This window comes from Stegodyphus dumicola, chromosome X1 (assembly GCF_044657685.1).
Source record: "Stegodyphus dumicola isolate Sdum_Otavi_A_Nest chromosome X1, ASM4465768v1".
NCBI lineage: Eukaryota > Metazoa > Arthropoda > Arachnida > Araneae > Eresidae > Stegodyphus > Stegodyphus dumicola.
This window is the reverse complement of record NC_140780.1, coordinates 107,522,620-107,540,930: the sequence shown is the minus strand read 5'-3', so window position 1 is coordinate 107,540,930 and position 18,311 is coordinate 107,522,620. Positions and strand designations below refer to the sequence as shown.

General features: G+C 34.7%; 1 protein-coding gene across 1 annotated transcript in view; it reads left to right on the top strand.

Annotated features, from left to right (window-relative positions):
* LOC118195903 (trypsin-1-like) overlaps positions 1 to 18,311 on the top strand; it is a 122,856-nt gene that overhangs the window by 29,687 nt on the left and 74,858 nt on the right. The gene's annotated exons all lie outside the window — the stretch shown is intronic.

Here is an 18,311-nt window from a genome sequence, read left to right as displayed (position 1 = left end):
AATAATATATAAATTTTTAAGTAAAAGGTCAATACCGATCACGGTGTTATAATTAAATATTCTTTTTAAAAGCATTTTCTTTCGCACTTTTCGAATACTGTAAGGCAGCGGTCTCAAACTCTAATTGCATGCGGGTTTTAAAATTTTTTTAACAAAATGAAAAAAGAAATTTTAACTAAATTTTTAATTTTGTTTATTAAATATTTAACAAATAGTAAATAAGCAATAATAATAATGCCACAAAGACAAATTTTAAATTTATATTTATTTGTTATACGAAACCTGAAGGTTGGTATCACTAAGAAATTTTTGCTCGTTACGTACGCTTCGTAACTCAGACATTTTAACAATTAAATATGAAATTTTCAGACGGACACTTGTTTAAAATAATTCTAATATATTGTACACCACTTTTAAATTAGATAATTTATTTTAACTTAAAGTAAACAAATTATGAAATATTTCCGTATGATCATATTTTCTAATTTGTCTATTTTAAGGTAAAAGCCAGTTAGTTGAGAATTAATAATGGCAACCTATTCTCTTTTTTATATTTATTAAATTTTCCTTCGACAAAGACAAAAAGGTACATGTGTTTCCATGCAAATAATAACAAACATCTTTATTTCTTTTTACAACTTTCAACTCAACTACGACACCTGACAACGTTTCGATTTTGATAAAGTTAATATTTACTCTCTATCGAGTTGAAAACTGACACTCAGTCTTATTTAAGATTGCTAGCTTTCGAAAGAGAAAACGTTTTTCAGAAAACTGGCTGCATATACCGAGGACAAGCTTCAGTGTATTCAAATATTTTTTTCTTCGAAATCATACCCAAGAAGTAACTAGGAATCTTAAGAACAGTTGATTAATTGTTCAGACATGGGATGTTGTGCTACTACTGATCTATAAGTTAAATGAATTCCAAACTTCTGTGCATTTAATTTTATTTAATTTTGTACTATTTCGCACTAAATTACAGATGGCCGAAAGAAATGAATATCCAGAAATTAAGAAACTTCTGTGCTTGTGATGTGTGCTAACATAACTTCGAATTATTTTGCAATATTTTTATTAACACTTTCTGCTATGTTTGCCTGTGGTCTATACGGAACCATTTTGATATGGCGTATGCCAAGTCCAGTGCAAATATTTTCAAATATTTGGCTAACGAATTGTTTACCGTTATCGCTAATGACTTTTATCGGTTCACCGTATTTTAAAATGTATCTGTGTAAGAATGCATCTGCGACTGTTTTGGCTGACGCGCGTTTAAGTGGAACAATTTCTGTCCATTTTGAAAAATGATCTACAATTACTAAAAGAAAACGATTTTTATTTAACTCACTCTGGGGGAGAGGACCAAGAAGATCTATGCCTAAACTTTCATTCGGAAATGTGGCGCGAATGCTATTTAAGTACTCGGCCGGGCTGTAATTAATATCATTTATTAACTGACATTGATTGCAGGACCTGACATACGCAGTTACTATTTTGTATAATTGCGGGAAATATACCGCCTCACGTACCCTTTTTAAAGTCTTTCTGACCCCTAAATGATCCGCTGTTTTCGCGTCGTGTAATTCCTTCAAAATGCTTAATCGAAGCGAGGCTGGGATGACTGGTTTGTACTCGAGATTTTCGTTTGTTGTTTTCGTATAAAATAATAAATTATCTATTATTTCATAGTTTTCTGCTCTATTTCTTATCGCATCGATATCTGTGTGCTCAAAGTTTTCGGGGTCTTTCAAATATGCATAGATACTTCCAAATTCAGGATCAGCTTTCAATTCAGCAATAATTGTTTCTCTAGAATCTAAAATTTTTGAAGTCAACACAGCGCATTTGAGTTCATTTCCTTCATCGTCCAGTTTTATACGAGAAAGTGCGTCAGCTACATTGTTTTCCTTACCCGGTTTATATTTAATTATGAGATTATATTCTTGAAGTTTTAAAGCCCATCTTATTAACCTGGGCGTTAGGTTTTTCCCCGAGTAAAGTCTACCAACAGCCGCATGATCCGAGAAGACTGTTACTGGCGCTTTGCCGAAATAAACTCGAAATTTGGGTACAGCCATTAATACGGCTAATGTTTCTCTCTCTGTAGCTGTATAATTCTTTTGTGTAGGGTTCAACGTTTTACTAAAAAAATGCCAAAGGATGGCCATTTTGCATAAGAACCGCACCCACAGCATAGTCCGACGCATCTGCTGCAATTTCCAGAATTTCGTCCCCTCCGGGAATTTCAAAACTGGGGCATCGATGAACGTTTCTTTTAACCTTTCAAATGCGGTATTTGCTTATGCGGTCCACGTGAATTTACTTTTCTTTCTTTTAATTACTAACAAAGGTTCAACAATATTAGCAAAATCTTTTATGAATGACCGATAATAAGAACATAGCCCAAGGAAAGAAGAAAGTTTCTTGGCGGTGTTGGGAGGTGGGAAATTCTTGATGGCTTTTATTTTTGAATCTTGAGTTTCTATACCCTTTTGCGAAATTTTATAACCCAGATATTTAAGTTCCTTATTTGCAAACTTGCATTTTGAGGCGTTAATTGTAAGACCGGCCTCTTTTAATAATTTAAAAACTTCTTCTAGGTCTTTAATATGTTGTTCCAACGTACTACTCGTTATAATTATATCATCTAGATAGATTAAAGTCGATTTTCCTAGGACAGGCTTTAGAACAATGTCCATAGCTCTCTGGAATGTTGACGGGGCCCCACACAACCCAAAGGGCATGCGTAAAAATGCATAAGTGCCCGATTTTGTTATAAACGCGGTTTTATGTATGTCTTCGGGTCTCATAGCTATTTGATAGTAGCCAGACGTTAAGTCCAAAGTAGTCATGTATCTTGTAGATTTAATCTTTCTAATAATTTCCTCTATAACCGGCAAAGGGTAAACTGGGAATTTAGTAACACTATTAAGTTTCCTGTAATCGATAGCAAACCTCCAATCCCTTTTATCCGAAGGAGGAAACTCGTTCTTTTTCCTACATAGTACGACTGGACTCGCGTACTCACTATTTATGGGCGTTATTATTTGGTTCTTTAACATTTCCTGAATATGTTCTTCTATAAGTTGCTCTTTCTGTTTATCATAGCGATAAGGTTTAGTCCTACAGGGTTTGTCGGCAGTTAACTGTATCTCGTGCGTAACTATTTGACAACTACCAGGCCGTTCTGAAAACAAGTTTGAAAAAGTACTCACCACTTGCTGGATGGCTTGGCTTTCATGGTCATTCAAATGGCTAAGGTCGACTTGCGGTTGTTCCACTGGTTCCACCACCCTCCGATCCATCTCCAGCACGATAGAAATTTCCTGAAAATTCAGTTTGGCCTTCGCGGCTTTTAAAAACTCCATACCTAAAATAAGTGGACTTTGCAAGTTTTTTACTACAAAAATTAATACTTTAAGGCTTTCATTTTGAACCTGTATTTTTAAAGATAGTTTTCCAATACAATGACAAGTTTGTCCTTGCGCTGCTATGATGTCTGTGTTTTTATTTTTAAATAATCGAAACCTATTAAAATTCTTCTTAAAAAAATTATCACTCATAAAATTGCCTTCTGCTCCTGTATCGATGAGGGCTTCTACTGGTACATCGCGAACCAAGACTTGTATAATTGGTAATTGCGAATTTTTTACGATGACCGTATTTAAGTATCTTTTTGAGGGTTTTTTCAAAACTTCCGGGGTCTGGACCCTCGCTTTCACAGGCCCCTTTACTCGTTTAAATCTTTCCTTTCAACTTCTGCCTTCTGGGTACGCGGACGGCTGTTTTCAAATTTCCTTTTTGGGCCTTGACCTTCGAGCTTCGATGAGTTAGCTTGATAGCTCTTTCCCCCATAAGAGCGATATGCGTTTCTGGTTTGCTCATTTGAAGATTGCCTTCGGATACTTTGAGAATACGATGCCCCTCTAGCTTTTTCCGCTATTCTGCGATTTTAGAACTTGACCACCAATTCTAAGAGCTCCTGCAATGTGCTTGGGTTTCTAATTTCAAAGTAATCTTGAACCGCAGGTAGCAATCTTGGTAAGATTATTTCATTAATCTCCGCGTCGGGTTTCTTCCCATACAGCATATCCGTCAGCTTAATTTTTCGCAGAATAAAGTCCGTCAACTCTTCTATATTCCGTTGATAAAAACTATATAGTTCGGCTTCTAGCTTTGCTCGGTCTTTCACTATGGGGAAGGCCTTTAATAACGATTTTTTGAAATTTTCAAAGGTATATGTCTGGCCTCCGAATTCCCCTAATAAAAATTTGCCTATATTCTTCCACCATAGCGAGGCCTGTCCTCTTAGTGCAGATGTGGCGATGGCAACCTTTTGTCTTTCAGGCACAGGGTAAAGCTAGAAGTGATTTTCAAGGCCTTCTAGAAATATCGCCACCGAATTTTTTCCGTCGAAATTGACGTTTGGCTTGATTGACGCTCTCATCGTCTGGACCAGGTATCCAAATCCTTCCAATTGGCTTGCCATTTCTTGTTGTTGTCCAGCAGCTTCCATCCAATTTTCGGCCATTTCAGTTCGACAAGTGTTCGGGCGCCAATGTAATTTTTTATACAAAGTATACAAAGTCTTGAGAAGGGTTTAAATCCCTTTCTATTCAACTTTAGAAATTACAGATGCGTGCTTTTGACGCTCACAAACTACGCCGACCCGGCGGTAAAATAAAAATAAGAAACTAAAAAAAAAAAAAGAATAATAACAAGTGACTAACTACGAGGCTCTCTAAACGTAACTAACCTAACCACGTTCTAAGATACCGCTGACAATTCAGAAAACTTCTGAATATTACGTTGAAAGATTTAACAATCTGCCGAGGCAAGCACACAGGCCGAAATGCGTGGTTCTTCAATTTCTAACTAGCCACCTCCACGCTCGTGAAGCAAGAAAGCACACTTTCGAACTTGAAATTCCTTCTATTTAACTCATTACTTCCGCTGACAATTTGAATACTTGCGCGTTCTACTAAAATTTACATACTCTGGCATTGGCAATTCCAGGGGAAAGTAAGGCTTGACAGGAAAGATAGTTTAAACTTAAAATAAATGTTAGTTAAAATAAATATAAACCCTACACGCTTGCTAAGTCTGTACCATAATCGACTAAGTGAGTAAGTCGTAGTATTATAACTTCCTGAATTTTGCACTTAAAGCTAATAACTTTATATTTAACTGATTAAATATAATGAATATTTCATTAACTGAAAATGGGGCTGTATGAAAAGTTAGATTTAATTACTTATGCATCCCATTCACTCACTTGTTGAAAAGTTATTGTCATAAAATCGTAAAATTCTTTTTTCCTTTTTGGAGAAAATTTTTAATTTTAATGCATATTGAATCTAGAATTAACATTCAAAGTAATAAGCTAATTTTCGTGGACACTTCTTTATAACTAACAAAATATATTACTAAAAGTTAACTAACAGAAATAATAAATTTCCTTTTTTTTTTTTTTTTTTTTTTTTTATCAAATCTTGTGACAAAACTCTCGATCGAGTTGAAAATTGACACTCAGTCTGTCATAAGATTGCTAGCCTTCAAGCGGTTTTAGAAAAACTGGCTGCAGATGTCTGTATCCAAATATCTTTTTTCCTTGAAATCGTACCCAAGAAGTTGCTAAGAATTTTCAGAACAGTCGATTAATTGCTCAGACATGGGAAGTTATGCTAGTACTGATCTATAAATTAAATAAATTTCAGGCTTCTGTGCACTTAATTTTATTTAATCATGTCCCTATTTGGCACTAAAATATAGATGGCCGAAAGAAATAGATGCTTCGAAATTTAAAAAACTTCTCTACGGAGAGTAATATATATTGAAGGAATTTTGCTTATGAAGTTTTCGATGCAAATATGTTTAAGGTTCCCATATAAATGCATATTTTAAGATTATAAATGCATATTATAAGAAGCATTCGCCATTATGTTTTGCAAAATTTTGAAAATTTCATATTTGTGATTTCAGTAAATAATTCTATATTATAAGCTAATTTCTTTTTGTATACTCATCTGTGTTTCTCTTAGTTGCACGCACTGGTTATCATTAATTAAGGGAAAATCACAAAAATGACGATTACTCAAAAAATGACTTGTAGAAAAATTAATGAAACTGATCCACGGTAAACAACACATAATAAGGCATAAAATAACATGAAAAGAAATGACCAAACAATTATGGTGTTAAAGAAATCAGCGTATGTATACAATAACAAAATTGGATGTGTTAGTTTGATATAGAAAAATAACCTTCAATATGGAGTATGATCTCTTCTAGAAGCTCTACGACACATATAGCGCTGTGCGATGCTGTCAATTATGCAATCTATCACTTCCGTAAAAAGTGAGAGCCATTGCTCTTGCAAAGCAGTGGCAAGGATATGAAGAGGATTGAGAGCAGCTATATGGCTTCCCATAGCATCCCAAACATGCTCGATAGAATTCAGGTCCGTTATCGAGCTGGCCGTTTTATGCCCTGAATTATTTGCTGCTGAAGATAATCTTCCACAATGCGAGCCTCGTGCAATCTAGCGTTATCGTCCTGTAGCAGGAAATTATCATCTAATGTCCCGGCACAAGGAGGCACATAAGCATCAAAGATATCATATCTAATAGGAATGAGCATTCATGGTTCCACGTGGAAAAACATGGAGGTCTGTGCTGTGCGTCCACCCAAAGAGATACCACCCCAAACGCATTCACTGCTTTCTTCCTCATGCATCTCTTTTACGGATGTTTGATGGATGATAATGGGTTCCAGGTTCTCTCCAAATCAAATAACGCCTACTGTCGATTTGCAGGTTAAACCTGGACTCATCCGTAAAAAAGAACAGCCCTCCATTGATCAGCTGCCAGTGGACATTTTGACGTGGACACCTCGAACATTCCTTTCAATGGCACTCAAATGGCTGGTCGCCTCGCATACAGACCTCCTTCGTGAAGCTTTCTACGCACGGTTAACGTTGACACCAACCTTTCAGTGGCTGCAGTAAGGGTTCGCAACTTTTTTGGATGGCATAGACTGTCCTTCACCATCGACAGACAGACTTGTATCATAGATAAGCAAGTGCGCGTTGTTTATCGATTGCGAAGTTTTTAAAAAAATAAAATTCAATGATTCTTTTCCTCGCTGTACCACACGTAATTATTATTTTAAATCGTACATATGCAATCACTAGATTTTAATATATATTTTATAATCCTGCATTATTTCTGGTTAGACAACAACACAGACATATATTAATTTTCATTATTTTTTAGACTCATTACTTGCCCAATAGATGTTTTTATTAACAAGGAGACTAAACTGAGCATATCAGCACTTTTGATCATTGTATCAGCAATATGAGCCAGTTTCTGTTTATTAAGACTTAAAAGTCTTACGGTGAATTAATTCGAATAATGGAAATGACTGACTGTATCATAGAGATTTACTCGCATTGCTTCCAGTCTCGTATATAGCAAGAAGGAAACTTAAATATGAAGGTCGGCCTTTTTTCTTTCAGCAAGAATTTTTATATACAACCTTGCCACAATTCCACATAAAACATAAACGAAGCATGGAGACTTCGTAATCGATTACAAAATGCAAAGTATATTAGCTATTTCCCATCGATGATGAAACATCTGAAAAAGCGGCTACCGCACACAAGGTACGATCTAAGTTGAGTCTGAATTGAGGTTCTATTCCTTCAGCGCGCAAAACAAGAAATATTGGTCAGAGGCGCTAGTCGCAGCGGTTGGCCATTCTTGGTTTAAATTCCGAATACGTGATTATAAATTGTTGTCAAAGTCTATGAACTACAGAAAGACTCACAGTTAGCCATTTGGCCACTTCTATCTGACTTTGTTCTGCCTTTATTCTCCCAACAACTCTCCATCCCAATGCTTCGGAGAAATGATGCCTGGAGGTCATTGTTACAAATTGGCTATCCCAGATTTCTTATATCAGTATCGCAGCGAAATTTGCAGGTTTGCTCTGAAACACGCAATTTTATCCTCCTCGCAGATGACATTTTGATTGCAGCGCCACTCATTTGCATACTGCAGTTTTACTCAACAATTCTCATTTGACAACCAAATTTCATAAGGATTGGCTTATTTCTGAACGAGTTATAGCTATTCTTTGTAGTTTTTCCTTAATTTTTGAATCCCAGTGTATTTAAAATGGCTTACTTCTTTTCTGTGTAGAATTATTTATTTATCGCCAATACAAAATCCGGAAAAATGACAGAATAATTGTTAAATACTCTGTACTTGCTTTTGTGGTGCAGTCGGTAGCACGTCGAACTATCATGGAAAGATTCATGTTTGAATCCCGCGTAATTGATTTTTCACCTTTCTTGCCCCGAAAAAACATAATGCTCCTCTACAAACTGATCTCCAAAACACAAAGCTAAATTAAGATCAACTGATGTTCTATTTCAGGCTAAAACCAAGGCCTTAATTTCACTTTTCTTAAACTTTGTTGACTGAAAAGTATCAAAAAAAAAGTGGAGTGATAAACTTTGACTTCCCAATTTTTCTTACAAAAATGTTATCGCCATTCGTCCTACAGCCCTTTCTTTCTTAGTGCGCTTAATCATGGAATGTGCTAGAGGAGCCCAGAATTTTTTTTTTTCTTGTTAATAATCACTGTCGTATCCTAGTTGCGCGGCCGAGTGGTAAAGTCCCTGAACACTATTAGTTCGGTCCGATGTTTCCATTCCATGAACGGGCTGGCTGCATGTGCGCTTTCGTAGTTTGCCCCATATGTAAAGTGTTAATACGAGCCCGTTTTCCTTAGAAAGTCCTCCATGAAGGCATCCCCCTTCCTTGTAGTGTCTTAGAGCGGGACACTTAAATAATAATAATAATAATAAAACACTAGTTGTCCCACTGATTACTAAAGTTTTCAGGTTCTCGAAATATGCCCCGGAAACTTCTATCTGACTTTCTATCTGACTTTTGTTTTCAAAAGATTAACATGTGCACGCTTACAGTTTTGATAGAAATTTAGAAATCAGATTTTGTCCTAAGCTTCCGTTTCTGTTCAGTTGTTTTTTCTCGACAATATTCATATCTCATTCCATAATTTCCAAAATACCACTAGCAGTAACGATGGAATTATATTCTTTGGTAGACGATATGCTTTCTAGTTCGTCCAATGTTCTCAGGTTAGATTGATCATAAATATAGAATTTAGATGTCCTTTCCATAGACATATATTACAAATAGATTTGTGTATATGCTGTACCTACGAATAGATGTTTTAATATAAAGAATACTTTTGCAATATAGAAACTGGATTCCGGATAGGAATAACCTTACATCATTATATTCATATAGCCATTTAAATGTATTTACCCATCGTGAATTTCTAGTCCACGTAGTTTTTCTCTGTATAATGTTTTGTTCAGTGTAGATTGCGTTCTTGTGTTATCAGTCAAACCACATTGATAATTTATTGAAGAAAACATCACGACAGGAAAGTCAAGTACGAGGGTAAGTTGAAAAATAAGTTTCCTCTGTCGACTGTGGTCAGAGTTGTGTATGAAAGTTAAAAAATAGAATGAGGCATTAAAGATATGACATACCTTTATTTTTCCACATAGGTACCAAGTACGTTGAGACATTTGTCATATCGCTTGATAAGCTTCAAAAAGCCTTTCGCCCATAGCCGTTCAACGCTTCTTCCATATGCAAAGCCCTGATTTTTTTCCTGGAGGGCTTTTTGAAGCTTATCAAGCGATATGACAAATGTCTCAACGTACTTGGTACCTATGTGGAAAAATAAAGGTATGTCATATCTTTAATGTCTCATTCTATTTTTTGACTTTCATACACAACTCTGACCACAGTCGACAGAGAAAACTTATTTTTCAACTTACCTACGTATATATATATTAGTAAATGTTCAATGGGATCACAAAATGACAGCATGATTGCTAGCGAACTATGTAATGAAACTGAAAATAAAAGTAAGAAAACTCCGAAAAACCGAATCTCGTACAAAATTTTCTAGTTTTGAAGAATAGAGCAGAAGATAAGGCAGTGGAGCTTGTAAATATAAGACGAGTTATTGGGGGAAAACATTCATTAGATGAAAATGTAAACACGGAGAAAACAAACGAATGAAAAGAAACAAATTTAGATTTAATCTAATCTAATATACGAAATAAGAGCTTATTTTTTTCCCCCGAAATAAAATGATTAGTGACTATATAATAGACTACTAAAACTTTCTCAAGAAAACACAGTTTTGAAGTGGACGTTTCGAAATGCCTACAAATCCCAACTTGTGTGGTGGGGGGGGGGGGTGAAGCCGAAATTATTTTAACCGCCCTTGGCCGTAAGGCATTTAATTTTGCTTAACTCTGATTTTTATCACATTACTTAACCTATTTTATTCTTAGTTTAAAATGCGAGAAAAGTAGTTTTCACAACTGGCGAAAAACAGAGTATTTTTATAAATCATGAAAAAATATACAGCTGTGCTCATATGCATTACTTTTTCCAGCAAAATTTTGAAATTCTTTGAAAGCTGATGAAATTTGATCTTTGTTAATTATTAATTTGAGCCAACATGAAGACAAACAATTTTAAGGAAAAACATTTAAGGTCTGTTTCCTGTTCTTTTAAACATGAAAATATTTTATCTAAGCTTACGATGAGTCTTAACAACGTTCCTTAGTTCAAGAAGGAACCTTTTTTTTTGTCTACAAAGCTATAAAGTACAGTGGCGCCATCTCTCCTATCGCTTGTGAACTATCGTATCTTAAGAAACCTTGCTACTTATTCCGAAAGGCCGACAACTTCAAAAATAGCTTCAGCATGCGCGAAAGTTGGAATAAATGGCCTTCCTGAGAAAGATTGCCCAACTTAAGAATCGAACCATGTGCCACAAATTACAAGAGGAAAGTTTTTCTTTTCAAAATTTTTATTCATACCACGGGGAGTGTGAAATCTTTTACGAGTGAATTTCTACTAAATGCACAGCAATCAACGTCAGCTGACTCTCTAAATGAGCTCATCCTCATCTTAGCAATATGTCAACAGAATATTTGTTTACTTACTTGTTTAATTAGTTAGGCAAAATGCAATAAGGCTGTTTCCACAGGAAAGGGGACCTCCGTAGAGGAACTTTCTAGTAAAAACATCCGTTCCGGAGCTTTAAGTAATAGCTTAAAGCTGTTAAGCTATTACTTAAAGCCAACCTTCAAAGCTCTTAGCCAACATTCAAAGCAAATGTATTTTGAATGCTGGGGACGGGGAGAACGAAATATGTTAATGAACGCTCCAGATACCTCCCCCCTTCTTTTCAAGACAGTTCTCCTAAAATATTTAGACTTATTATAATATTTTTTGTTCAGATTGAGACAATTTTGAGAAAATACTCACAACAGAAAATAAAAACTACTAGGTTGTGTACCTGCGGTTGAAAAGTCTAAATAAAGAAAATGTTAACAAAAAACAACAGTGAGTTAAAAGAAATTTTTAATTACTGATCTGAGCGTTACTTACTATTAACAAATTATTCGTATTCATAACTAGCAAACTTTCGCTTCCTTAATTCTTTTTATAATTTTATTTTTAATGCCTCGAAAAATTTACTGCAGTTTAGTTCATTGTTAATTTTGCAGCTCTGTAAAGCCTTTTCGTTTGATTCAGATGTTTTACCTTATTCCTTCAGACCATATGATATTCATTATCACGAATACTTTCGATTCGTGCCAATGTTCCTCGCATGCTGAAAATGTATTTTATTATTTGAGCAAAATTGGGTAGTTATTTTTTTTTACTTTTAAATGATAAAATGTTGTCCATTTTTCTCCGTAAATTTTAGTGTTCCAAATTTCATAATTAGCTGACATTTTTTTTTTTTTTCCAATTACCACTTCAGCGAAACGTTGATTCGTGTTTACTGTGTTATTTGAGAGAATGTCGTTAATTTTTTTCACCTGAAACTTCAATTTCAGACCATCCTCATTTACTTTATTTATCCAAATAACAGATTTTACTATACGAAAACTGTTTTCCTAGTGCTCAATGTAGAAAACCTGTTTGTCATCATTTCGAGGAAAAACATTTAGACAACATTGAAAGTATTTAAATAGGCAACAATAATAGAGGAGGTATTTCAATTGCCAGATCGCCATTATTCCGAAGCTTCACTATTTTTATTTCTTATACATTCGGCACTTTTAAAATTTTAGCAAATAACCGGGAAAAATTATAAAATTACCGGGACATAGGAATCATGAAGGTAGGGAGTAAGAAGTAGGAGGTAGGAAGTAGTCCTTTCTTACTTCCAAAAAAACATGGTAGGGATGTATAAAATTCGGACAGGCGTTGTCAAAGCGGGACGTCTAGTAAGCCTAAAAATAGGGAGTTTTCATAAGTAAGTTCCTTCTATGTATTGTTTCGTCTTTATCGAAAATATCTCCAAATGTTTACTTTCGGGGGTGAGGAGAAGAAATAAAAACATTAATTTTGTCTCTTTTTAAAAGATAATGAGGAACTTAATAATGAGGATAATAGTTTGTTGGTCACTGAAATTGCTACACCTTGAAAGAGAGCAATTACCAGAATGTTACGTATTTTATAAATATTGTTGCGTGCGTACGGGTTCGTAATAGATTGAATGCACAAGTCTGATAAAAAGTTAATAAAATTTATTCCTATCACAAGAAATAAAACTAAATTCTGAAATTTTTCCTCAGAGATATTCGTACAATATCACAATATCGCACAGTAGTTATATTTTAAACTACTAAAATGTTAAATAGAACACAATTCAAAGTGCAGAGAAAGCTAATCCGATCTCAAAATTACAGCAGCTAATTAAACAACTGAACTGAGATGTTTCTCTCCGGCTTTTTAATCAGTCACCAGATGGTTATCGTAATTTTTATTTTTTTTCGAGGTTTCTGGAAACCAAAAGAGTAGAATTACAGTTACAGCTAACACGCAATTACATTTATTCACTTCAAATATAAATCACGAGATATCTATTTATGAAATGCGCGTGCTTCTGTATTTTTACTTGTCCGGCGTAGCTTTCTGTTAAAACTCATCACGCGCTGCATTGCACGGAGAAATAAAACAATTTTAATTGCATTCCTACTAAAAATAGCAAACCAAATACAAAATCCGTAACAATATATTACAATGGAAGGAAGAAACGACTAAATTTTGAAACGTGAAAATTTGGAGGTATATAATAAGCAGAAATCAATATACCTAGGATCTACGTCTGACAATAAGAGCAACTGGTATAGGGTTCGGTACTGAGTCTAACAGATTTTGGATAGCATGTATATATCTCATGATCTTCATGCTCCTTCAATTCAAGGCAATACTTCATCGCTTGCACTGGATAGCGGAAGTTGTGGAGAAAGTACTAGCACCTCTGTGCAATCATTGAATTAAATGTTTGCAGTTGAGGATATGGAGGCCACTTCGGCTTGATCAGGCGTCGGACATTTTATACATTAATCTCTGTGACAAATATGTTTGTCTCTTTACATTTTAGGACATGGAAAGTTCATGAGGTTTATTTAATTGAATCTTTACTCTTACTTCTCTCTTCCCGTTTTCTTCTAGTCAGAATGCAAATTATCTCACGTATATTTTAGTAAGAGTTTGAGACTATTAAGTCATAGCGTGTTCTATCGCCGGTAAGCCATGTTACTGGTTTTGCTAATCTAGATAAGAGTTTCTGCCTTCGACGTTGCTACCTGCCTATATTAAAGTCATGCTAGTGAATTTCGAGCCAACTTCGTGATTCTGCTCTGTTTAGCATTTGTCTATTAGCTATATAAATTTAATTCTGTATTTGAATTTCCACTCTAAGATCTCGCCATAAGTGCTGACGAGATTTGTAAGCACCAGGTGTGCCGCTTGCTCATCTATTTTACTTTAAAAAAGGATATTTTACATCTTTCGAAAATTTCTGTACTTACTCTCTTAGACTAAACGATAAATCGATTGAAGCCTAGTAAAAGGTTAAGTCACATTTTACAGAATTAAAGGAAGTTAAGCCTTATAAGTTTCTAAATTTTCATTCCTATGTCTAATGGTGTTATGTGACTAATTTGTCTTTTTAAGTTCTTTGAAAAGGTGTCTCATTTTGATGTTAAGAATGGTGTCATAAAGATTTCTCTCGCCTTCTTTGCATCCCTTCGTAGTGTAATGGTCAGCACACTGGACGTGTATTCGAGAGGTCGAGATTCGAGTCCCAGCCAAGTCATTGCTCATTTCTTATGTCTCCTGCTTTGAAATAACCTAATGTCTGTACAGTCTTATTTCAGGTATTTCAGGTAGGCAACACGAGTTCACTTCGGGTCACTCAACAAATAACGCTGTTTAGAATTTAGTACATCACGCTGCGATAGTGTTCTTTTTGAATTATTTCTATAGTAGAAAATGAGCGACACAGATATTTAGATTATCATATACGTATTTAAAGGATGCCCACAAGGCTTATGCTGCAACACAACGGCATGCAGTCTAATTGAACAATATTCTTCCAACCTGTATTAAAGTTTTTTGCTATGCTATTGGTCTTTTATGTGTTTTTTTTTTATGTAATCTTTAGAAAAGATTAAAATTTAATATCTGATTTACTTATTAGATGAGCTAGGTAACAGAAATTAAAAGGTGCGGCCATTAATTCCCAGGACTGATCTAATAACTCCATAAATATGTATGAAAGCAGTACCCATTTAATATGTTTTGGAAGCAACACTCACCTGACGTAATGCACATCTGTGCTCCACTGTATAACTTTCAGGAACAACTTATAAACTACTCTTTAGGAATGTTCTTTAATGTGAACGTTATCTTTTTTTATGGATTTGGCATTCTGAAATCTTGTTCCCTTCAGCCAATTTTTCAGTTTTGAAAACAAGATAAGTCTGATGGGGCTAAATCCGGAGATTATGGAGGATGCTGCATTTCCATGCCCTCATGCTGCATCAAGAACCGTTTCACAGGTAAGGCAATGTGAGATCGGGCATTGTCATGCAAAACAGCCGACTCCTATTCTGTCGAAAACAAAGCCTTATTCTGCGAACTCTTCGCCGAAGCCTTACAAGAACTTTTGTATAAAACTGCTAAGTGACAGTGTTCGCAGGAGAAACAAATTCATAGTGAGTCAGTTCTTTGCTATCGAAGAAAGCGATTAACATTACCCTGATTTTGAATTTTTTAAACCGAATTTTTTCGGTCTTTTTGAGCTTGGAAACAGACATTTAGAGCTCTCTCGTTTGCTTTCAGGCTCATATTTGGTAGCACCAAAACTCGTCTCCCGTTACAATAGAATCCAGGAAAGCAGGGCCAGCGTCAGCCTTGTCGATTAGTTCACAGCACGAGTCCATTCTGAATTGCTACTGTTCCTCCGATAAACAGTGAGAAATGAATCTGGAGAAAACTAGGTTTTGCGTCAAAATTTGCCGAACCAACTCCTTGGAAATATTCAGTTCATTAACGAGTACTTGAATAGTTCAGCCAATCAGCCAACTCGTATAGTTAATCGGTGATTCGAAGTCACAAGCTAACGAACTTTCTCAAATGTGTGCGGCCGCCCAGTGTTCGCGTTGGGGGGGGGGATATTATAAAGAAAGAAAATAATAGCTTTAAAAATATAGCGGAAGGTTTTAACCCTAAAGATTATGAAGTACAAACTCCTGAAGTAAAAACGTATGTGAGGAATTTTCTTTGATTCTAAATTTATTCAGAAATAACACTTAAATTTTTAATTTATCCCATGTATGTGATCAACTTGTAGAGATAATTAGGTATTTTTTTGGAAGCAGGAAAGATGAAAATTTAACAACGCCTTCGCCGGGAATCGAACCGCGGACTCTCAATAGCGCGCTGAGCGTGCAGACTACCACACCACGAAGGCATGCCAAGAAGGCGGGAGAAATACCTTATAAACTTATGCATGTGACTTATAATTTTGAAGAATATAATTATGCTTTATCTAATATCATGGAATTCACTTTTTTATTCTCAGAAAATTACGTGAATTAATCAATGAAGAAGAAGATTAAAAAAGAAAAGAAAGAAAAAAAAAAAGGAAAAAATAGCACTAAAAATTATATATGATTTTATGGATAAACAAAAATGGATTTGGTTTTTTTTTTTTTTTTTTTTTTTTTTTAGACTTTAAAAATATTCTCCTAATAAATGAAAAATCTCAGTATGTTTAGAAATTTAATTCTTTTCAATCATGAAATTTCCTTTAAAAGTGATATAGGCGGAGCTATAATTTGTGAATAATTAATTGCATTATAGAAAAGCTATAAATAGTTTGTCCTTATATCATTAGTTCATACATCCTTTCATAAATTAAGTAAATTAATAAAATTCTTCAAAAATTTATGAAAATGGAGAAAAAGATCTAAAATTTCTAAATTACGCTAAAGCTAACCTTCAGGAAGACACTGATTTTTGAAAAATCTTTAAAAAACTACTAAATAATGAGTTTATAAAACTACTAAATAAATGAGTGCCAGGTCATACCAGAAATTAAGAAATTCAGAAATTAAAAGATTTATCCCCGGCTAAATATCCGTTGATATCTTTAAAAAAAAATCACAGCAAAATATGGTAAAATGATAAAATCGTAGCGAAATTAGAAAAAGGAATATTACCTTAAAAAATATATTAAAAAAGATTTCCGATGATGATATCGAAAATGGAATTGATTTGCAGAGGTTTGAAAAACGATAAATACTTTGATTGTATAATAATAAATTTATATATTTCACCCTCTGAGCGTTATGAGCGGCTTTATCCGTTCATCAGAAGTTTTGCTACTTGGTATATATTATCTTATAATTTAAGATAATTTGCTTTCTTACTTTCTTTAATAATGTAAATATCTTAATGAATGTACGTTTATGAAAATACAGACTAAAATAAGTAATTTAGAAACTCAATTAATAAATGCTGTTTAAATACCGGTTTTCATGACGAATCTAAAATGCTGCGCCGCTGAGAGGGTTAAAGCTGCGGTAGCACTTAAAAAAAAAAAAAAAAAAAAAAAAAAAAAAAAAACTTCGAAAGAATGGGCTTATACCTTAAATTCTAAAAATGGCTGCCATGTTAGTATGAAAAGTATCACATGCTTGAAAAGGGCAATCTGAACTCTCGACTAAATGTTTTGGGAGAAACTTACACTTTTTTGGAGAGTGAACCTCATTGTTCAGATCTGATATAAAGTTGAAGTTAAGAACATAACTCTAATTTTATAACTTAAAACTCATCCCTAATGTAAAGCAGAAGGATTATCCCAATAAGACAGAACAGCATTAGCTCTGGCACTTACCGCTACAATGCATTCCTGATTAAATGACTCATGTGCAATCCATAGAGAACATGCACAGAAAAATGAAGGTGAAGCAACACAGGGGTAGACATGGTGGGGCCCAGGTTTGGTTTATTTGATTGTGGCAAAGCCCTCCAGGGCTATCTGCCTAAGGGGAGGTCTTCGTGGAGAACTTTCTAAGGAAAATCGGCTCTTATACACGTTGCTCATGGAGAAAACCACGAAAATCATCCTGCAGCAAGCCCCTTCGTCGGTATTCCAACCCAGGACTGAACTAGCGGTATTCAGCGATTTTACCACTCAGCCGCTGGTGAGTAGTGGAGCCCAGAAGTGGAGAGACAAGATTTCATGGATGAATTAATGAATACACCGAATTCAAATTTGAAAAGCAAAAAATCTACGTAAAATTTTAATATTATTTTAATTAAGCACTTTTTTAAACAGTCAACTATGTCATTCATTCAAATCCTTTGAAAAGCGCGTTTTAAACGTACTCGTATATAAATTACAATTTTTAAGTCATTTACAGAATTATTTTATTTTCAAGTCATTTCATGTTTCCTTGGTGGTATCTTATATTATTTAACATGAATAATGAGTAGTGAAATCCGTTGTGAAGAGAATTAAGCAAGTAATGTAGACTACATACTGGTATAAATATATAGCTTTCAGAGGAGGGTATATTGAGAGGAAACAGGTAAACAATTACTAATTTCTCAGTTTCTTAGTCAAAACTCTTGATCACCCTTCGCAACATGAGTAATGAAAAATATTTCGTTTTCATTTCATTTTATGAGACAAAAAAATGGATACAGTTAATATAAGTATTTATGAACAGCTTTATGAGGTCCATTCCACATGCCTTTGTGGTGTAACTGGAAGTACGCTCGAAAAATTCTGTGACTACTCTACAGTGGCGCCCGAACTAAGAGGCTTTTGGCGACGAGACTGGGTCACCTTATCCCCAGTCGCCCTTT